The sequence below is a fragment of the Acinonyx jubatus genome, chromosome B3, assembly GCF_027475565.1.
Source record: "Acinonyx jubatus isolate Ajub_Pintada_27869175 chromosome B3, VMU_Ajub_asm_v1.0, whole genome shotgun sequence".
Taxonomy (NCBI): domain Eukaryota; kingdom Metazoa; phylum Chordata; class Mammalia; order Carnivora; family Felidae; genus Acinonyx; species Acinonyx jubatus.
Window position 1 is genome coordinate 134,836,663 of NC_069386.1, and position 23,091 is coordinate 134,859,753.

At 48.4% G+C, this 23,091-nt stretch overlaps 1 long non-coding RNA gene across 1 annotated transcript; it reads right to left on the reverse strand.

Moving 5' to 3' along the window:
* Positions 1–4,722: 4,722 nt before the first annotated feature.
* On the reverse strand, positions 4,723–9,518 carry LOC128316222 (uncharacterized). Its single transcript, XR_008299810.1, has 3 exons — positions 9,213–9,518; positions 5,510–5,710; positions 4,723–4,923 (listed from the first exon to the last, which is right to left on the reverse strand). It is a non-coding gene; the product is annotated as an uncharacterized LOC128316222 (long non-coding RNA).
* Between the last annotated feature and the right edge of the window lie 13,573 nt (positions 9,519–23,091).

Sequence of the window (23,091 nt, forward strand, 5' to 3'; positions counted from 1 at the left end):
AAGAATCGAGGCTGACACCCAGGTTGCTAGGTCGGGAGCTCGGGAAGCTGGAAACGATACCCTGCTCTGGGCGCTCGGGATTACAGAAAGAACGTTCTTCTGCAGGAAGGCGATGAGCTCAGATGCGGACGCGTGCAGTTGGAGATGCCCGTGGGTCACGTCAGAAGAGATGTCCGTGTAGATCTGGAGCTCGGTAAGAGGGAAGGAGACGGATGGCACGGTCGGCATGTTGACTGAGACAGTGAGCGGAGACAGATATCTCAGGGAGCGCGTGCAGGGCCGAGAGCCCAGAGGTGCCCTTAACCAAACGCCGACGTCTGAGGGAACAAGCAGACCACAAGGGAGGCCGCAAAGGAGGGTGGTCTCGTGAAGGCCCAAGGATAAAGGTGCCACAGCAGAGACGGATGGCCAGCATGGGATGGGGCCGAGCAGTCCCAGGGCGAAGGATGAAGAGCGTCCTCTAGAACCGTCCCAACACTGGTCCGCAGGCGACTTTGGCAGGAACAACCACGGGGGAGGGTGAGACCAGGAAGTGGCGTTGGAGGCTGGGCAGACGAGCAGTCGCGGGGGGGGGTGGGGGCAGTCTACACCGTCAACATCGCTCCGCCGCTGTTTGGCATCGAAAGGCAGAGAAGAGGGGATCTTGAGAGTCATTTAGAAAACGTGAGGATTGTCTTTCCATTTTTTTAAATAATGAGAGTCTTGAGCATGCTTATTTTTCCTTTTTAAAAGTTTTTTTTGTTTTTTTTGTTTTTTTTAATTAGAGCAAACGCAGGGGCGAGGGGCAGAGGGAGAAAGGGAGAGAGACTTACGCAGGACTCCATGGTCAGCGTGGAGCTCAAGGCAGGGCTCGATCCCATGATCCTGGGATCCTGGGATCATGACCTGAGCCGAAATCGAGAGTTGGACGTCCAGTCAACTGAGCCACTCAGGTGCTCCTTGAGCATGTTTTAATAATAAAATTCCGAATGCGAGTTTGAAGACAGAAAATAGAAGTTAGTTGTGGGTGGTGAAATGGGGGCTGGATGGGACACCAAGCACAGGAGGGGGAGCCCTGGGCCCCACGGGTGGCACGCCATTCTAGGGAGAAGACACAGAGGGCAAAAGCATGACTCGAAGCACCTTGGCAGAAAGGTGAGGGAGCGCCCCTCAAACGGCTCCTACTTTCCCCTGTGCCGCAGAGAGGAATGTTCCCTACTGAATCCATCTTGGGGAAGCAAATGAACCAGAGGTCTGGGGAGGGGGAGACAAGGAGACATCAGGGAATCTCCAGGTTCTGGTAGGTGTGATTAGGGTGGCTTGGGTCCCATGTCACTGACCTGTGCAAGTGCATGGTTGCCGGGAATCTCGGGAGTCCAGACACAGACCAAAGGGGGTGGACTGCGGGATCCTACCAGAGTCAAAGTCTGCCCTGCCTGCAGGGATGGGGGATCCACGGGCAAAGTGATTCCATGTGAAAATAATGACCCAGAGTCGTTGGTATGATAGGATTGTTGTCCTCCAGGCTGCAGGAACAGGAAGTAATGACAGGGAGGCTGATGGGGAAAGAAGGGGTGTCTGGAAACGAGATGGTGCTTGGAGTTTGAAGAGGCGATGGTCCAGCGAAGTCGTGCACGTGGGATGATCTGTCTACTGGTGAAAGGCTTACGCTTGCCCAGCATTTTATACAGATCTATGGGTGGAGAAATGTGGGGGAGGGGGAGGATGGGGAAATGTGGAGGAGGCGGGGAAATGTGGGGAAGAGGGGAAGATGGGGAACTGTGGGGGAAGGGGGAGGATGGGGAAATGGGGGGAATGGGGAAATGTGGGGGAAGGGAAGGATGGGGAAGTGGGGGAGGGGGATGGGGAAATGGGGGAGGGGGAGGATGGGGAAGTGGGGGAGGGGGAGGATGAGGAAATGGGGGGAATGGGGAAATGTGGGGGAGGGGGGAGGATGGGGATATGGGGAGGGGGGAGGGGGAAATGGAGGAGGGGAGAAGATTGGGAAATGGGGGGAATGGGGAAATGTGGGGGAGAGGGAAGGATGGGGAAATGTGGGGGAGGGGGGAGGATGGGGAAATGGGGGGGAGGGGGGAGGATGCCCACAGATTCCACGCATCTTGTTCTCCTCTCTCAAGCTTCTCAGACCTTCCCTCCCACCACGCAGCTGTCCAGGCTGACTTCAGAGTCAGCTCAACTCTTGGATTGACGCTTCAGAGTCACACAGCCTGGGCCACGTTACCCGACGTCACTGTCGCCGCCTCTGCACCTAACTGGTGGGGGGGCATCTACTCTACGAGACCATCAGTGACTGCTATTGCCACCACTCTGACTCTTACTGCCACTTCCCCTACCCCCCGCAGGTCACAGGCTGGCTTCCCCGGCCACCCCACTGCCCACCAGAAGCCCACTCTGACACCCAGGTGTGGGAAGTTCCACAGCCCCCAGGGAGATGCACGCGGCTGCGGTTGAGCTGGCCGAGGAGGGCACTGCAGCAGCTACAGCCATGGGCACCGAGAGTCCCTCGTCCTCGGGGCGCCTGGTGGCTCAGTGGGTTGAGCATCCGACTCTTGATTTCGACTCAGGTCATGATCCCAGGGCCGTGGTATCGAGCTCCAGGTTGGGCTGAGCGTGGAGCCTGCTTAGGATTCTCTCTCTCTCCCTCTGCTCCTCTCCCCTGCTGGCTCACTCTCTCTTTCAAAGGATTAATTAATTAAAAATAAAAGAGTCGCTTGTTCTCTGGAGGGAGGACCCAGTGGACCACGGTGGGTTCCAAGAGGCCCTTCCTGGTGGCCATCAATCCCCCAGCCACCCAGAGCACGCTTCTTCCGGACAGAGTTGTCAACCCCAGTAAGCAATGCCGTTGCAATTGCAATTTGCAAAGCAAAATGTCCTGGGACTTGCAAAGCAGGTACGCCGCACCCAGCCGTGACCCACAGCACACACTCTCCTCGCCCAGAGTGTATTACAGCCGCCTGTTCACACCCATGTGTTCCAAGACAAGGACCCAGCCAGCTGTTTTAGGAATAACTGCACAGACTCGTGGGTCCCAAAGCTAAAACCGCTCACGACTGGCCTCGTCCCTAAGCCCTACTGAGTTCTGGAGTGCGGAGTGACCCAGGGAGGCTGGCTAGTGCTCCCCGAACCTCCACGATCTGTGTGTGAAGCTCTGGGGAAATGTGGGAGCCAGAGATGTGATCGGCGCTGAGACCTCTGGCTTCAATACACTCCCTTCCTTGGAGCAAATACTTCCTTTGCACAATTCTACACTGCTCTCTGCCTCCACGGCGAGGAGGCGATAGAAAGAAGTGAGGTGAAAGGCGGCAGTAGACCGAGCAGGAGATGGGTGTGTGACGGAGGAAAAGGGACATTGTCAGACACACTTTGGAAATATCACTGATAGGACTGAGTGATCAATTACTCATGGAAGGGAGGGACGGTGAAATAGAGGTGACACTCTGGAACAGGACCCAGCCCCAAAGAGGAATGGCATACGTGGGGTGCCAAAGCACGGAGGAACCTTGGAAACATTATGCTAAGTGAAAGACGCCAGACACAGAAGGTCACGAATTAGGTAATTGCATTTGTACAAAACGTCCAGCCTAGGCAAGTGCATAGATACGGAGAGCAGATGAGTGGTTGCCAGGTGCTGGGGAGCTGGGGACAGGGGAGATGAAGAGCACTGCTTAACAGGTATGGGGTCTCTGTTGGGGGTGCTTGAAATAGTTTGCAACTAGATGGCAAAGGTGGATGCACAGCATTGTGGATGGACCTGAGGCTGAATTGTATGCTTTACAATGGTTAATTTCATGTTATGTGAGTTTCACCTCACAGACACAGAGGAGGCTTGGAGACACGTTAACTAAAGGCTGTGTGAGATCTGAATTCAAACACATCAACTGTAAAAAAAAAAAAAAAAAAAAAAAAGAAGAAAATATTGAGGAACCAGTTAGGGGAAACAATGGCTTGATGTGAAGGAAGTAAGCACCTTTTTTTTAAAGGTGTGATACACTGCTGTGGCTGTGATTTTTTTTTTTTTTTTAATCTCACAAGTGAAACGAAATGATGGATAGGATTTGCTTTGAAACAATCCAAGGGAGAAAAGGGATTGGGGGGTGAGGAAAAAATGATACTGGCTTCATATGCCTCGTAACTGAAGCTGCTACAGGTATGTGAGTTTCCTTATGTCCTTCTCTCGACCTTTTGTATTTGTTTGAATTCTTCCACGACAAAAATTTGCAACAAAAGAATCCCTGAGGGCAGGACTGTGACTTATTCTTCAAAACGGAACGAATGAACGAATGAATGCGACGAATCTCATGCCAGACCCCTGCTGTATCTTCCCTTGAATGTACATCAAGAAGAATAATTGAAGACCCCAAGAAATCAATAAAAAGGGACTGTGTGGGTGTTTATGTCCAGGCAGTGGATGAGCATAGGAAAAGTAAAGGAATAATAAATCTGGGGGAGAATTAAGCCTGGCTCACACATCTTAACCCATGTAAAACCTGTCTCTGCACTCAGTGGGCGGGCTACCTTTATAAACCATCCCTGCCACCAAGGCAGCTCAGGAAGGACAAGGCATTTGAGTTGCAATAGTGTCATTAAATACGCTTTCTGCTGAGTATATATTGTTTCTGTTCGTGCTGCATTAAAGTGGAACATTCTATTGGCTTTCCTGGAGAACTGGTTATTACAATTAAAAAACAAAACAAAAACAACACTACAAAGTTCAGCTCCCTGGACTTTATAACCCAAGCTCCCTGCAGGCAGGAACTAAGACTCGGGCATCTGTGCTCCTGTGCTGGGCACAGTGTCTGGCAGGAAGGGAGGCCTCAAGTCTTCTGGGGGCCCTCCCTGTGCCAGGTCCTGGGCTGGGTCGGTATGGTGCAAAATCACGTCGAATTCCTATAGCGCTGTGACGAGGAGATTCTTAATTCCACCCTGCAGAGAGCAGACAGAGGCCCCAAGGGGTAAAGTGACTTGACCAAGGTTTCTCTCTCCCACACAGAAGCAGAGCCTGAGCCCAGCCTGGGTTGCCAGGTTGTCTCCTGGCACCGTGAGGTGCTTCCTGCACCTGCTCTCCTCAGGAGCGTTCTGCTAGTCCAAGACCAGGGATGAGCAATGGGGCTCAGACAGGCTAAGTGAGTCACCCAGGGTCACACTCCGGGAGATGGTGGAACCAGGATTTGAAAGGGGTCACCTGGAGGAAGTGCTCTGAACTGTTGGATGAGACCCAATCTCTGTGTGTGAGCGGGAAGCAGGAGGGTTGGGATGGAGGGGACAAAAGGGACCCCCTCAAAGGTCAAGGGGGCCCCCTCCCAACCCACAGGAAGCAGCTGGAGAAGACTCAGCTGACTTGAGATCTGTGGCGCCTCCAGGACCCAGGGGTGAACGTGGGGGAGCAGGATCATTGCCTCGGGGGCAGATGTTTGCTTGGGTGTTCCTCTCATCTCCTCCTGACTCCACCCCCCCCCACCCCCAGGCTCTGGGTTCAATTCCTGACTCCACCATTTACTAGCTCCTTGACCTTGGGCAAGTGGCTTAGAGCAGGAAGAATCTCAGGGCAGGAAGGTCCTTAATGTTCTGCAAAAGAGCCAAGAGAATTGTATGCCTCATTCCTCAATCACACCCCTTCATTCAGCAAGTTAAGCCAGAGCTCCTCATATCTGTACAGGGCTTTGTGGGTCTCGAGGGATCTTGCCTCCCAGGATCTCGCTTGATTTCTCACCTGGAGGAGGCAGACAAGACTGAGATTAAAATTCCCATTTTACAGATAAGACAGATTTTTAAAAATTTTTTATTTACTTTGAAAGAGAGAGCAGAAGAAGGGGGGAGAGAGAGAGAGAGAGAGAGAGAGAGAGAGAGAATCCCAAGCAGACTCTACACTGCCAGCACAGAGCCCAACGTGGTGCTTGAACTCACAAACCACGAGATCATGACCTGAGCTGAAATCTACAGTTGAACGCTTAATCAACTGAGCCACTTAGGGGCCCCAAGGCGTATTTTTTTTTAAAGAAGAAAGGTTAAATCTGTAATCATCAAGACAGTCTAGTATTGGCATAAAAGCAGACACACAGCTCAATAGAATAGAATGGAGACCCAGAACTGGACCCACAAATGTATGGCCAACTAATCTTTGACAAAGCAGGAAAGAACATCCAATGGAAAAAAGACAGTCTTTTTCACAAATGGCGCTGGGAGAACTGGACAGCAACATGCAGAAGAATGAACCTGGACCACTTGGCTTACACCATTCACAAAAATAAACTCAAAATGAAGGACCTAAATGTGAGACAAGAAACCATCAAAACCCTAGAGGAGAACACAGGCAGCCACCTCTTTGACCTTGGCCGCAGCAACTTCTTACTCGACACATCTCTAAAGGCGAGGGAAATAAAAGCAAAAATGAACTATTGGGACCTCATCAAGATCAGCTTCTGCATGGCAACAGAAACCATCCACAAAACTAAAAGGCAACCGACAGAATGGGAGGAGATGTTTGCAAATGACATATCAGATAAAGGATTAGTATCCAAAATCTATAAAGAACTGATCAAACTCAACACCCAAAAAACAAATAATCCAGTGAAGAAACGGGCAGAAGACGTGAATAGACACTTTTCCGAAGACATCCAGATGGCCAAAAGACACATGAAAAGATGCTCCGCATCACTCATCATCAGCGAAATACAAATCAAAACCACAATGAGATACCACCTCACACCTGTCAGAATGGCTAACATGAGCAACTCAGGCAACAACAGATGTTGGCAAGGATGCAGAGAAAGAGGAGCCCTTTTGCATTGTTGGTGGGAATGCAAGCTGGTGCAGCCACTCTGGAAAACAGTGTGGAGGTTCCTCAAGAAATTAAAGATAGACCTACCCTACGACCCAGAAATAGCACTACTAGGGATTTATCCAAAGGATACAGGAGTGCTGGTTCATAGGGGCACATGTACCCCTATGTTTATAGCAGTGCTATCGACAGTAGCCAGATTAGCGGCGCCTGGGTGGCTCCATCGGTTAAGTGTCTGACTTGAGCTCAGGTCGTGGTCTCACAGCTCATGAGTTCAAGTCCCGCATTGGGTTCTGCGCTGACAGCTCAGAGCCTGGAGCCTGCTTCAGATTCTGTGTATGTGTGTCTCTTTTTCTCTCTGCCCCTTCCCTGCTCATGCTCTCTCTCTCTGTCTCTCAAAGATAAATAAACATTAGAAAAAATAGCCAAATTATGGAGAGCGCCCAAATGTCCGTCAACTGATGAATGGATAAAGAAGATATGGTTTATACATACCACGGAATACTACTTGGCAAGGAGAAAGAACGAAATCCTGCCATTTGCAACAACGTGGATGGAACTGGAGGGTATTATGCTGAGTGAAATAAGTCAGGCAGAGAAAAACAGATATCATCTGTTTTCACTCGTATGTGGAACTTGAGAAACTTAACAGAAGACCGTGGGGGAGGGGAAAGGGAAGAAAATAGTTTCAAACAGAGAGGGAGGAAGGCAAACCATAAGAGACTCCTAAATACAGAGAACAAACTGAGGATTGATGGGGGGACGGGGCAGAGGGGAAAACGGGTGATGGGCACTGAGCAGCACAGTTGGGATGAGCACTGGGTTGTTGTACGTAAGCGATGAACCACGGGAATCTACGCCCGAAGCCAAGAGGACACATAACACTGTATGTTAGCCAACTTGACGATAAATTATATTTAAAAAAAAAAGAAGAAGAAGAAAGGTTATTTTCCTGATCCAATAAAGCATTACTCAAACACACATCTGGGCATAGTTATCATACGTTATATGTAAGCGTGTTTACACACACACACACACACACCAAGCATGAAACCCCTAAGTATATGCCAGGCCCAGTGCATGTGTCATTTGCATGGAATTCTCTTCACAGCCCGACAAGGTAGACATTACGTCCACTTGAGAGATGAGAAACTTGAAGAACTGTGGGAAGTTAGGCAACCTGCCTGGCATCTCAAAGCCAGGCAGGAGAGCCACACTGGCATTCCGAGCAGCGTGTATCACAGCGATGTCTTTTCTCTTAAAAATTAACCAATTCTGGGGCGCCTGGGCGGCTCAGTCGGTTGAGTGTCCGACTTCGGCTCAGGTCACGATCTCCCGGTTCTTGAGTTCGAGCCCCGCGTCGGGCTCTGGGCTGACGGCTTGGAGCCTGGAGCCTGCTTCCGATTCTGTGTCTCCCTCTCTCTCTGCCCCTCCCCTATGTCTCTCTCTCTCTCTCTCAAAAATAAATAAACATTAAAAAATAAATAAAAATATTAACCACCTCTGAGAGAGGTCGAGGAGACCAGAGAGGCAACAGTATGCCAGCAGTAGGCATATGCTGCTGTATTAGAAGTATCTGCATTTTGCTGCTGTATTAGAAGTATCTGCATTTTGCAAGCAAGGAGACAGCCGCTCAGGGCCACCAAGGGCTCTGCACCCCCAGCATCACACGGGTATTAAAGGACAGGCCAGGAGTGAGCTACAAAGCTGGGCTTGGTGTCCAGAGTGTGGATTCCCATTCACAAGGGCTTCCAGAAGGTGACCCCTGAGCCCATTCTTGGCTCTTTCCAAGAGCGAACCAGTATTTCTCTTCCCCTCAGCCGGGTGGATGCAACCCTTTGACCCACATGCCGTGAGCCCAAGGGACTTCTTTGTGGATGAGCACAGAGCTGTGCGGGTCCCCACGATGAAACGGAAGTCCCTCCACCCCTTCCTCCGTGCCCCCCAGATGGACCACGCCAGGAACGTCACCAGCTTCTTCATCATCCCCAACAGGGGCAGGCAGCACGGAAGGCAGTCTACAGGATCCCCAAGGCTGGACCCTAGGATAAGGAGCCGGTCTCGGGAGCTCTGGTTAAAACCCAGCCCTGGCCTGTGAAGTCTCCAGGCAAACATGTGACTGTCCCCAGAGAGAAGAAGCGGCAGCTACAAAGCAGCTTAAAATCACAGCACCCGGTTCAAAATTGAGCAGATTTTACACAAGCTTTTCAAGACTTGTCCTTTAGACGATTTCTGCCAATAGAGCCAATTTGTGCAACAAATCACTACTATAACAAGATAATTAGTGACTTTTGTCGACTGAAGGCAAAAACGATCAATGTTATGGAAAATACAGAAAGCTTTGTGAGTTACCTGTGTCTTTATTTCCCATCTAAACGTTATTGGTGCCTCAACAGACACCCAGACATGAGCGACAGTAATTAAATTCGGTCACCTTCGGTGTTTTGCTGATTTGCAGTCACACGAAACTGCGGCTGTGGGTGGGATTTTCAATTCTACTGTTTTGAACGTATCCTTTTTCTGTTTACTTCCGCAGCTGGTTTTGGCTTGATTGAGAGCTTGTGAGTCTCCAGATACGTACGAAAACTGGCCGTCTTTTGTACGTTGCCCTCAGAGGGCCGGGCTAGGAGGCAGCCAGGGTCTCCCATCTGTCCCCTCTGGGTGGGGGGTACGGTATGCGAGGTATGATGTCAGGAAGAAAATGTAGACAAAGCCTGGACTCCTCATGCCAGACAGAGGGGGTTCCCTGATTTCTACTTGCACTTTGTAGCGGGTTGGGAAATCCCGCCCCTCAGCTCACCTCTACAAACTGGAGGCCCTCTCACCTGCGAATGGGGTAATGTTGGTGCCCACCCCACAAGCATGAAGGTGAGGTGGGCCAGTGGAGGAAAGCACTGAGAACGGTCCCTGGGCCACAGAAGTGCTCTGGAAAAGGATTCTGTTAACGCTATCTGGAGTGAGCTGAACAATGGCCCCTGAGAAGACCCGTCCACGTCCTAACGCCCAGAACCTGTCAACATCCCTTATGTAGAAACGGGGTTTTCGTCGATGTCATCAAGGATCTTGAGATGATCATCCTGAACTTTTCAGGTGGACCCTGAATTCAATGACAAGTCTTTCTAGGAGACGGGAGGAGACACACACACAGAGGAGAAGGCCACGTGAAGTCCGAGGCAGAGACGGGAGGGTTGACCACCGGGGATGCTGACGGCCAGCGTTAGCCAGAGACGAGCAGGGTTCTCCCCCTCGTGCTTCTGGCGGGCGTGTGGCCCCTGCTGACATCGGGGTTTGAGCCTTCTGGGCCACGGAACTGTGAGAGAATACAATTCTTTTGTTCTAAGCCCCACCCCTGTTTGTGGTCGTCTGTCCCAGCAGCCCTGAGAGAGTACACTCCCCGTGTAGGCACTCTGGGACTGACGCTGTAGCAGGGGATGTTTGTTGAATGAAGGCCCGTGTGGGGCTCCAGAAGCAGCAGGGGTGACCTGAATCCCCACCCCTGGGGTCAACAATGCTGTGTCCCTTGAGTTCCCCAGATGCAGGAGATCTGTTCGGAGCCCCATCCTCCGGGGTTGGCAGACAGTCTCCTCCGGCCATCTGGGGCTCTTCCCTGGGACCCTGCCCTCTGAAGTCCTGCTAAACCGCTCCCTGTCCAGGCTTACGGGGTCCCGGGGGACCACAGCTCATAGCTCTTGGCTTTGGGGCATTTCCATCTACCCCCGAGCCACCCCTTCCAAGCTTTGACAGCCCCAAGCCTCTGTGAGAGGGTGAAGCGGGGGTGTCCTGCTCAATGCACCCACCCACCCCCCTTTTTGGGGTTTAAGGAACCTGATCCGGCCAAGTCCCTGTGCCCCATCCACACCCAGATGGATGATCCGGTCCAAGCCCCGGCATGAGCTCAGACGTCCGCAATACCAAAGTCGGGAGGTGCCCTCTGGCTGTCTGGTGACATGGCCCTCGGTCCTCTGATGCCAGATTCCTGCAACAATGCAATTCGCTGAAGTTGTCAGCCTTCCCGGCCAAGCAAGCACACAACAGCGGCCATGCTGGGGGTAGGTCGTCCTGCCACGCGCAGGGCAGTCTAACACGGACCCTGCCCCCGAGGAGCCCATGGTGGAGCTGGGCACACCGGGGCAGAATGTGAGAATGTGACGGAGGGCGAGTCGAGGACAGATTTAGGCTGCTGGGCCCCGTGACCCGTCTCTCCCGGCATTCTGGTTTTAGCGCCCACCTGTCATGCCTATAGCAGACGGGACCGTGTCTGAGCCACTCCTGGAGCCTCCAGACCCTGAGGCCAAGGTGGGCAATCGGGGGACCCCGACTGGCTGGAATCCCCGGCAGACCTGGGCTGTTCCCACACGAGGAGCAGAGGAGAGAGGGATGGCAGTCGGGGAGAGAGGTGTTAACACAGAGCACACTCCGACTTCCACTCACACGCGCGCACGTGCACGGAAAGCAGGCTGGGCCAAGAGGGAAAGCAGGACCCCGGAGACAGAGGCCGAGAAAGGCAACAGGGAGACAGGAGAGAAAATTTCACAGACTCCCAAAGCAGGGCAGAAGAAATTGTTTCCAGAGGCACTTTGGAGCGGGCCCCCCTGCCCCCTACCGTCCCATCACTTAGCAGGTCTAGAGGTCCCCTTGCAGCTGCCAGCACTGGGAGGAGGGGGGTGGGCAGGGGCGGACGGGGCCTGCTGGAGAAAATCTCTCCAAACCAGGCTTGGCATCCGGGCCTCTGATTGCCCTGAGCCTGGGGGAGGGGTGGCAGAGAAAAGTGGTCCAATATGGCCAGTGCACACGCGTACCCCAGATGCCCATCTGCTCGTTAGGAGAGGCCGGGTGGGTAACCCGAGAGCCCCGAAGGTGTGGCCCTTAAAACCAGGCCCTCCTTCAGTCTGAGTGGGGGGGGGGGGGGGGTTCCGTCTGCCAGATCTGGGGGTGGCAAAACGAGAACACAAAAAGCTCACGTGCTACTCTAGAGGAAATGCGGTGCAAAGTGAGGAGATCCAGCTGAATCCCTCCGTCTCTGTCTTATTAGAGCGAGATCAACCCTTTTAACGAACGAAGTGTGCATACAGCACTGTTAACCGTAGACACCGCAGTGTGCATCAGGTCACTGGGCCTTTTCCATCTCCCATAACCACAAGTCACGCCCATTCGATAGCAATAGTAACCCGTGTCCCCCTGCCCCCAGCCCCTGGCCAGCTGCATTCCACCTCTTTGCTTCTGTGACTTTGGCTACTTTCCATACCTCATGTAGGTGGAATCCTACGGAAGTCGTCCTTCTGCGACTGGTTTATTTCACTCAGCATAATGCCCTCCAGGTTCATCCGCGGTGTCACAGAATACAGAATTTCCTTCTTGTTTAGGACTGAATAATATTCCATTGTATGTACGAAAAGGAAACCTACAGAATGGGAGAAAATATTGGCAAATCATCTACCTGATAAGGGGCAAATATCCAAAGTATATAAGGTGCTCCTATAATTCAAAAGCAAAAACGCAAATAACCCTACTAAAGAATGGACAAAGGACTTGACTAGACATTCAAGAAGACACTAAAGATGTGCACACGGCCAGCGGGCATATGGGAAGATGTTCAATGCCACTCGTCATCAGGGAAATGCAAATCAAAACCACCATGGGGGGGGGGGGGCGGCGCCTGGGTGGCTCAGTCGGTGGGGCGGCCGACTTCAGCTCAGGTCCTGATCTCACAGCCCGTGAGTTCGAGCCCCGCGTCAGGCTCTGTACTGACCTTGCAGAGCCTGCTTGAGATTCTCTTCCTCTCCCCCTCTCTCTGCTCCTCCCCTGCTTGTGCTCTCTCTGTCTCTCTCAAAATAAATAAATGAACTTAAAAATTTACTAAAAAAAAAACAAAAAAAGTAGAGCTACCACACCCTGGGTGTGGATGGGATCCTACTTCTGAGTCGGAATCGGAATTAGAATCTCACAGAGATGTCTGCACTCCCTTGTTCATCGTGGGATTATTTCACAATAACCAAGAGGTGAGAACAGTCTAAATGTCCACCGGCAGATGAACGGATAACGATTTCCTCTCGTTCTTTTACTCTTTTATTATTGCTCATCTAATGTTAGAGCATCTGATGCCCCTGCTTTTCAAACACAACGCTTCCCTAGGGGGAGCACGCCAGGGCGCGACAGGGCAGAGGGGGCCAGCGGGTGGCTCGGCGACCCCGGCTTGCCCCCAGCTGGGCGGCCCTGCTCCCCGTTATTGAAGTCAGGTTTCAACTGACAAAGAGGTTGCACCGCTAAACATATTTAAAATGTAAACAATTCTTAATGACCGTATTATATAACTCACTATTTCCCCAGGGAGGGGGATGTGGCTGGTAGTGCCCCGAGGCCTCATGGCCCGAGTAAATAAGAGGCTGGCCCAGGGCACAAGGGTCAGGCAGGCAGGGGTTCCCTCCTGAATTCTGCCCTTTTTGACTGCATACCCTTGTGCAAGCTGCAGAACGGGCTTCCTGTTTCTTTTTTTGTTTTTAAGTTAATTTTTTTTGTTTTCAGAGAGAGAGGGAGAGAGAAAGAGACAGAGAGAGAGAGAGAGGCTGGGGCAGAGAGAGAGAGAGAATTCCAAACAGGCTCCGCACTGTCAGAATGGGGCCTGATGTGGGGCTTGAACTCACAAGCCTCGAGATCAAAATCCAGAGTCGGATGCTCAACCAGCTGAGCCACCCAGGCGCCCCAACTGGCTTCCCATTTCATGGGGATAGCCTGATGCCTCCTTCCTGGGGTTGTCGACAGGGTAAAAAGAGTTCTAACCCTCAAACACTTAGGAGCCCGTAGGCCTGGCAGCCTCGGGAGGCAGAGCTCCCGTTACCTGGGCTGGGGACCCGGGAGACCTCATAATGGCTCTCAGCTTGACCACGGACACCTCACCACCTCTCACTGCCCACCCCTCATCTGCTCAGCAACAACGTTGGTCTAGAGCGGTGGTTCCCCACTTTGCTGCACAGTAAAATCTCCTGGGACGTTTGCAAGGTGTTGACCTCCCCACCCCCTGCCCCAGGCCTCACCCCTATGGCTTCTGACATCACTGGTCTGAAATGGGCCCGTGCATCAGTGCTTTCCAGAAGTTCCCTTAGTGATTCTCACATGCTAGCAGAGCGGAGAACCACTCTTCTGGCTAATCTGAAGCCCCCCTTCCGGTGCTTAAACTCTGGTTAGACTTGACTCTATTCCAAAAATACCTGATAAGGCACCCGGAGGGTTGCAGACACTGCATTAGTCATCCGGCCCAGGGATGCACTCCTTCATTTCGCCACCCAGGACACGCCTGATATGGCTTAAGCTGGGAGTTGTCAAGTAAACTGCTTTTCTTCCTTTGGGATTAACCTGCCTCCCTCTTGCCAACTTTCCAGACAAACGAACTTTGTAAATAACAACCCTGTGGCTCAAGTTCATTGTCCTACGATCTCTAGAGGTGAAACATGGGAAAGCAAAAATGTCTGTGCACAACTCTGACTCGCCCTTATGTTAACATTGGGTCACGCCTATATCCCACCTTATCGTTGTTTCCAATTTAATAATTGTGAAAGGGACCGGAGGAACCAAGGACTTTCATGCCCACAAATTAGGAGAAAGAAAGAGAGAAGGAAAAGGAGAGGGAGAAGAAGGAAAAAGAATGAGGAGTCCCTTTTCACACAGTAGCAGTATGATAACAAAATGGTCGGGAACTAGCCGGGAAGCATGTGGGCAGTAGATGGGGACAATTTTAAATGCTGCTGAAGGGGGCGCCTGGGTGGCTCAGTCGGTTGGGCGGCCGACTTCGGCTCAGGTCATGATATCGCGATCCGTGAGTTCAAGCCCCGCGTTGGGCTCTGTGCTGATGGCTCAGAGCCTGGAGCCTGTTTCGGATTCCGTGTCTCCCTCTCTCTGACCCTCCCCCATTCATGCGCTGTCTCTCTCTGTCTCAAAAATAAATAAACGTTAAAAAAAAAAATTAAAAAAAAAATAAATGCTGCTGAAGAACATGAGAACAAACAGAAGGAAAGACACAACACAGCCTTGGGCAGGAAGGCCCTACCTCATAAAAATGACAGCTCTCCCCAAGTTAAGATACCAATTTAATGGAAACCCAACAAAAAGCACCAACAGGATATGGTCACTAAATAGGATGACTCCAACATTCATATGAAAAAGATAAACGAGAATAACAAAATCCTCAAAAAAAAAAGGGGAATACTGGGCTGGGTGGGGGCTGGCGAGGGGAGACTAGTCCTACGAGATACTCAAACAGCTTCTAATTATAAATTAGAAAATCATAATTGAATAATATTAAAACCATACAGCACGTGAATAGACAGACCCATCATTGGAACAGAATAGAAACTCTGTAATAGTCCAAAATACGTAACAGAATTTAGACCACGATAAAGAAGGCACTTCAGATCAGTGGAGAAAAGGTGGATTCGTCATTAGATACAGCTGAGAGAACAACGTTGGCATCTGCAAATAAAGAGTTGGATCCATAATTCTTGCAGTAATCACTGAATCTGTTCACAAATATTCCGGCTCTCCTCTCCTTCTGACCATATGATTTGCTTTGATCAATGAAATGGGAGCGTAAATGTGTTTCTTTCAAGAGGAACCCTTAAAGAGTCAGGTTTTGTATCGCCATATATCTCTGTTCTTGCCATTGTAGCCAGTGATGTTCTCTGTCCGCTGGGTCCTAGAGCCCTGAGCTAGTACAAAACGGACATGGAACATGAATGAACATTGCAGCATACATTACCTTACCCTACCTGGTGCATTCACAGCATACACCAAGATAAATTTCATAGGCATTTAAGATTTAAATGTAAAAAATGAAGCCCTAAAAATGCTAGAAGAAATCATGAGAAATCCTAAAACGCCTATGACTGGAGAACACCTTTCTAACTGACATCTAAGACTCCCAAACCAACTTTTAGAAGATTAGTGAGTTTAAATTCCTACAAAGAATTGCTGCGTGACAAAAACTGCCATGGGCAGAGTTAAAATACAAAGGAAAAAACTGGAGGAAATACTTAGAACTCATATCATGGAAAGAGGACTAATTTCATTTATACATAAAGAGTTCTCACAAATCAATAAGAAAAAGACGAGTGACCCAATATAAAAGCTGGCCAAAAATATTAATCAGTTTCTCACAAGAAAGCAAATTAACTTGGCTCTTACGCTTATGAAAATATCACTCAGGTTAAGAAAAATGCAAATTAAAACTACAAAGGGGAAGCTCTGTTTCATCTGTCAGATTGGTAAAGATGAGAAAAGTCGATGCTGTGTTGATAAGAATGTGGAAAATAGGGACCCTCCTATATTCCTAGATCTGTCCTAATATAAATTAGAGCAGTCTCTGTGGAGGGATATGACATAATCTCTCAAAATATAAGTACACATACTCTGGAATCTAGCAATTCCATTTCTAGGAAGTTATCCCATTGGTGGACTTACACAGGTAAGAAACGATATATATAACAAAACAAAAAACTCTGCGTGCAACTAGTTCTCTGGAATTCGCCAGCACAGAACCACAACGAAGACCCATCAAACAATGAAATTAAGTGTTTGTGTGTTTCTGACTATTGGAAACAATTATGTAACCCTAGATGCTCTGAAATCTCATACCAAGAAGGTTCAAGGCAATTGCCCATAATTTCCCCGCTGCATTGAGTTTTGTATGTTTCAGAATTGGAAGACATTTCTTCAGAAAAGCCAAGACCAAATTTTTTTTTTAAAAGGTCAACTCTAATTCCATTTCAGCTGAAAGATTTTTTTTCCCCAAAACTAAAGCCATCAAATTGCTCCAGAATGTCAATGCATTTTTCTCCTTCTTATCTTCGACAGAGGGTCCCGTGAAGATTATACTCACAGCTCTCTTCTCGGTAGTTAAGGCCATGAAAGGCTTTTGCCCAAAGGGAGAATTTTCTGTTCTGCTTAAACCACTAATTTCAAGTGAGAAATTCCAACCTGAGACCCTCTGGGATAAGTGGTCATGCTACATCAGACAGCTATGTGCTTCAGCAGGGGCTGGGGGACCAAGATAGGCCTCCCACTCAGAGGTCTACCCCATTCCTACATTGCCCACTCCAAGGACCTTGTGCCAGGGCTCCTCATGAGAAGGAACTTCAGAATCAGGAAGACCCAGATTTGATTGCATACGTCATTGAAGGATTTATGCAGAATCTCACAATCCAAAACCATCAATGGATTCCCACCCAAGCGGATGCTGGAGGGTTCAGGCATCATGACCATGACAATAAAGATTTTGACAATGAGCATCCCCGAAGCAGAAGCATCGTTAGGACAGAAGAGCTGACGGTTGTCTACGATGTCCTGCCTCCCGCCTAAGCCTCCTCCTCAGCTACCTAAGGGAGAGGGCCACCTACCCACACCCATTTCCTGATAATGATCGATAATGAATTCCCAGCCAGCTGGATGGGGACGCAGAGTCAGATAAATGTGAATTCTTAAAATAAAGAAGCGTAACGCTTGTACATCTGAGTTGGCGGTATAAAATAAATACCTACTACATTTTTCTTGTTATTATTATTATGTTAATACTTTGCAGGAGATGCTGTCTTTCGGATGTCCCGACCTGTTGATTCACATCACAATGTGTGTCCATGCACGTGGCTCTCCTGGGCTCTGGCTCACCCCCCAGCCTGAACCTACCTGTTCAGAGCTGGGGTCTCTGCCTGGTGCTCCATTGGCAGCCTCTGCCTTCCACTAACTGTTTTCAGACCTTTGCTCCTCTTGAAACTTGTACTTGATCATGGGACCATTATTGCCCCCAGACGCTGTGGGTTATTTCCACTCCCGTATCTGTCAGTTTTAAAACCTACAGGTGACCAAGACTGTCCAGAAGTATCTTCTGATTTGCCCATGCCGAGCGCTGAAATCTCTGCTACATTAGTCATACGAGGTGGACCCAATCCACTTTGAGAAGTTCTTTAACTTGGAATTTTTTGCATGTAAGAATAAAGTTCATTGAGAACTACTGACCCTGTGTTTTGGAGTAAGAACTATATTCAGTGAATTTAAGCAAAAATATATACATCACGGGCACATCTGGGGCCTTCTCATGGTGCTTTTCATTGCTCACCATCAAGGAAGCAATGCAACCTTTAGTCAGGATTGCCAGAGACCGGTCTCTGTTATAGCTGACATGCACCCCTTTTCTCCTACCCCTGGACCCCGCACTGCAGATTCTCTGCCCTTTGGCTTGGCCTTCTCAAGCTTGTCCTTTGATACTAGGACGCCATCTTGACGGGAGCCCCTATTACGAAGTGCTCATCAACGGCACTTGGGAATGTCTAGATTCCTTTCAGATAGAATGTTACTGGAGGCTCCATTTCCTCTTAAAATTCCAGTGACTGCTGTAAGTCATCCACTCAACAAATAAATTACATCGGGTACGTTCTCCTTGCCTCTTTTTAAGCTCTGTTGTTCGCTGACTTCTCTGACACATATCCGAGTTGGTCCGGATGGTCTCAAATTCTTCTCATCTTCTGGGCTGTGATTCAAAGGGTTTTCTTGAGTGCTGAGTGAGATCACATAATGAAGGTGTCTCATTCAGTGCCTGGTACATAGTGGACACCATAAACTATAGCCAGTATTATTATTGTCTCATGTTTGTGCCACCCTTCAAGATCTAGCACACGTTAGTTGCCTCGGCAAATAGACATCGGTGATTTTTAAGAATAGGCCCTCGCCTTCTCGTGACCATCTCCTTCTGCTCCCCTAAAATACATAAAAATGTTAAGTGACTTCCAAAACACAAACAGGTGATATTTTAATCCCATGCAGTTGTGGAAAACCACCTGCTGTGTTGATATAATGCCTTCACGTGCATACAGTGTTCATCTTCAAATTCTTCTTCGATCCTGGGTCTTGACAGACAGCAAGCAGAGGAACTCGACAGGAAGTGGGACAATACAAAGAAAGTTGCAAAGCCAAGGATAAAATGTCCTGTGCTCATGGCAATCAGCTCATCAGGGATGTTCTCTAACACAATAAGAACGCAGCCTGACTCAGAAGTCCTCAGAGACTCAGAACCGTCTGCCCAAAAAGCCGTGATCACGGACCCCGGCTGCAGAGCCGCATTCTGGAGGCATCTGTATGGCTCAGCTCCTCCTCGAGGCCCCATTACTAACTCTAGGACCTTCTCCAACCTTTCATCCTGGTTCCCTCACCCCCATGGCACAGCTCATCATCCAGGCCTAGGCCTTTGGGGACCAACCCTGAGGCTGACCAACATCCAGACAGAGAAGCCCGTCCACAACTGGCAGAAATCAGTTCCTGAGTTCAAGCCACGCAGACCCTGGGCCACAGGCGTGTAGGGCTCTAGAGGCAGGCCGTGTACTGTTTTCGAGTGGCTTGAGCCTCAAGGCTTGACTGAAACCATTTTGCCACCCTCAAATGAAGAAATTATACAACAGCTCTGTAAACATTAAACCCTACTGCATTGGAAATATAATACATGACTTTTATTGAAAAGAATAAAATGTTATAATGTTAGATTAAACCCTATAAAATTGTCACTTTTGTAAGTCAACATGGTTGACTATTGGCAATTTCAGATGATTCACTCCGATGGTCATGGGCTGTGTTCACTGGCATTCGTCACGTACCATGTGCTGTGCTCTGTGCTTGAACCCGCGGAGGGAAGGTTATTATCTTCGTTTGACACATGAGGAAACTGAGTCTTAGGTGAAGCGACTTGTCCCAAGTCGGGCGGCTAGTAGTGCGTTCCTATTGTGTTTAGGCAACATGCTATAACTCCTTCTCCTTCTCTGGCAACAATGCCTACACATCCAGTGGTCTTTTACTCTACCCTCCTGGGGCCCCCGTTCCTACGGCTGCATCCGAGATTCGGTCATGACCGATAACTGGCCGCCATCCACATGATGCTGTCAGCCACACGAGCCTCTCGCCCTTGAACCACTGCCTGTCTTGACAACAAGCTCACTCCAACACTTCTTCGTTCTATTACATTATCCAGTCACTGATCTGGAATCTTCCCTCCTTCGGACTCTCTCATGTGTTCATTTCCCTCCTCACCCGGCTGAGAGTCCACATCCAATTTTGGTAACCAACACCCTTGCATTTCGTTTCAGTTGTTTCCCCCTTCACCCTCCCCCTTCACGCACCTGGCAAACCCCCAAACCCGCCGATACCCAAATCACTTCGCAGAAAGAATGCTGATTCCGGGGATACGCCACGGCTTCCTGAAGACCCAGTCAGTGCTCGGAGATTGAGTCCTGCTACCACTTGCCAAGGGAGAACAGCTCAGACATTCTGGGGATATTCCCATACAAGTGCTGGAATCAAATCAGAACTTTCTAGCAGCCTACAAGTAAAAGAAGGAAGAAGCGAGTGAAATATCCGCCCCCCCCACCCCATTTTATTTTGGAAAATGGCAAACACAGAAAAGTTGAAAGAATAGCACAATTTAGAAACATACACATCTCTCCTAGGTTTACCAGTCATTAGCATTTTGCCACAAGTGGTATCTCTCTTTCTCTCCCCCACCCCCTCTATTCATATAAACACACACACAGACACACACACATATACATGTAGGTGAGCGTGCGTCCCCACACATACGGATGTATTAACGAACATTCGGAGTTCGGCGCTCAGTGTACGTCTGAACATCCGCTCTCGTGACTAACACCGTTCAGGCCCTAGGAAAACAGAAACGCATCTCCAGGTCTCTTGTGTCACGTCATCAAAACAAAAGATGAGGGTGCCCAGATGTTGGGAAGGACTATGAGTTGTGTCCCTGTTGATTCTGGAGAAGGACACTGTTTCCGAGTGCCGAGTCGAGTGAGCGAGTAAGAGGAAAGACAGATACATCGGTTCGCTAACTCTTTCCCTCAACAAGAATTCAACAGATATTTGCATCATGATGTAGCATTTTCTGGAAGCACAAACGTGCACTTTCCTGCTTCTTCTTGTGCTATAATTTGTGCTTCTGGAAGTACTCACAAATCAGCATAATATCCCCAAATAGTTGTTCATGACAGCTGAGGAATATTTTTCAATTAAAGAAAATTTTTTTTAACATTTATTCAGTTTTGAGAGACAGAGAGAGACAGAGCGTGAGCGGGGGAGGGGCAGAGAGAGAGAGGGAGACACAGAATCGGAAGCAGACTCCGGGCTCTCAGCTGACAGCACAGAGCCCGATGCGGGGCTCGAACTCACAAACCGTGAGATCATGACCTGAGCCGAAGTCAGACGCTTAACCAACTGAGCCACCCGGGCGCCCCAGTAATATTTTTCAATATTAAATAATTTACATTACTCCAAAATTTGTACAACATAGGCCCAGACAAAGCGCATTAAGTGTGGGATGGACTGACTTTTCACATTGCCAGGTGCACTAGGCTTGCAAATGATTTTGTATTTATTAAAATATTTAGTAAGATTTAACTAAATTTAAAGACAATTTAAAATTTAACTAAATTTAAAAACTAAGTTCTGCCTTATCTGAATAATGATTTCAAACTTTACATCTTAATTTATATAATTTTAATTTGCATTTTGTCATTTGATGAAAGATAATTTTCAATATTTTAGAAAAAAAATCATTTGAAAACAGGAACAGTGTTTAAGTTTCTGTTACATTTTTTTATTTACACTTTTAGGAAAGTACATTCACATTTTTGATACTTTGAATTAATTACATTTCATCGTTTAATACATTGTTTAGAACACATTGTGTAGTAATCTTGATTACAGCAATAGAGCCAGTGACTTTGCTGAAATGAAGCCATAAATAAAGAAATAAAAATATTTTTTGAAATAAATGTATACCAATCTAAGCCTTTTGTGTGTATACATTCTGTTACATAACCAAACATCCAGACATACATGATAATAATTCAATTCAGTTTTTTCTTAAATATTTTGCCAACTTCTACTCGTATAAAAATCCTAGCTTCATAGACTATTTATTTTGTTGTTGTACAAGTATCTTCGAAAAGGTAGGATAGAACATATGTTATTTAGTGGTTCATTAGTTTGGCTTATAACTTTTAAACATCTAGTTCATATACATGTAAATATATGCTATAGACATGTGTTATGGGGGTTTCTCGTTCTGCTCTTTTTAATGTTTATTCATTTTTAAGACAGAGAGAGAGACAGAGCATGAATGGGGGAAGGTCAGAGAGAGAGGGAGACACAGAATCTGAAACAGGCTCCAGGCTCTGAGCTGTCAGCACAGAGCCCGACGCGGGGCTCGAACTCACGGACCGCGAGATCATGACCTGAGCCGAAGTCGGACGCCCAACCGACTGAGCCACCCAGGCACCCCTCTCATTCTGCTCTTAACCATGGCCTCTAGATGAAGTCTCCTTCTAGGTCCTGCAAAAGTAAGGTCAGGCCTGTCCACAGACCTAGGGATGCACACTTACCTCATTCATGTAAGATGCGAGTGCGAAAACAAACAAATATTAACAAGCCAAATATGAAATTATAGGGGTGCCGGGGTGGCTCAGTCAAGCGTCTGACTCTTGATTTTGGCTCAGGTCATGATCCCAGGGTCGTGGGATGAAACTCTGTGTCAGGTCCTGCCCTGGGCAGAAGCCTGCTTAGGATTCTCTCTCTCCCCCGCTTTGCCCCTCTCCCCTATTCGCTCTCTCTCTCTCTAAAATAAAATTAAATTTAAAAAAATCAAATTATGACAGTGTTCTCCATGACCTAGTGGAGAAACTTGGAAGGCAAAAGGGTTTAACAGCAAGTAAACTATTAATTGACTAAAATGCATTTATAAAAACCAAGAGTCTTAGCAAACGCCACAAGGGAAAGCTGATGAAATTTCATATTCATTCTCAATTTAAATTTTGGGAACATTTCAGACAGTTAGGAAGAGGACATCTAACTTAATCTCGCATTCCGTGGTGAAGTATCACAGACATTGCCATTAAATTGGGGCAAGCAAAGGATGCCAGGGAACGTTTTTATTAGTTCATTTTGTTCTTGGGTTCCCATCCAAGGCAATTCTGTATAAAGTAGATATAAGAGATACGATTTCTGGAGGAGGAGATGAAATCAGGTTATTTTTAGGCAGTATTTATATTAAGAAAACCCAAGGGAATCATCTGGAAAGCTATTAGGAACTAATGGGAGTTCAATCATAAGACCAGATCTGTGATAAATATGCCAAGGTCAATAGCATTTTTATATACCAGCGATGCCAGATGGGAAGACACAGAAAAGGAAAGAAGATTCCCTCCATAATAACCATAAAAAACATAAAACCTCTAAGAATGACTCTCAAAAGGTAATGGAAAAATCTGGATGTAGAA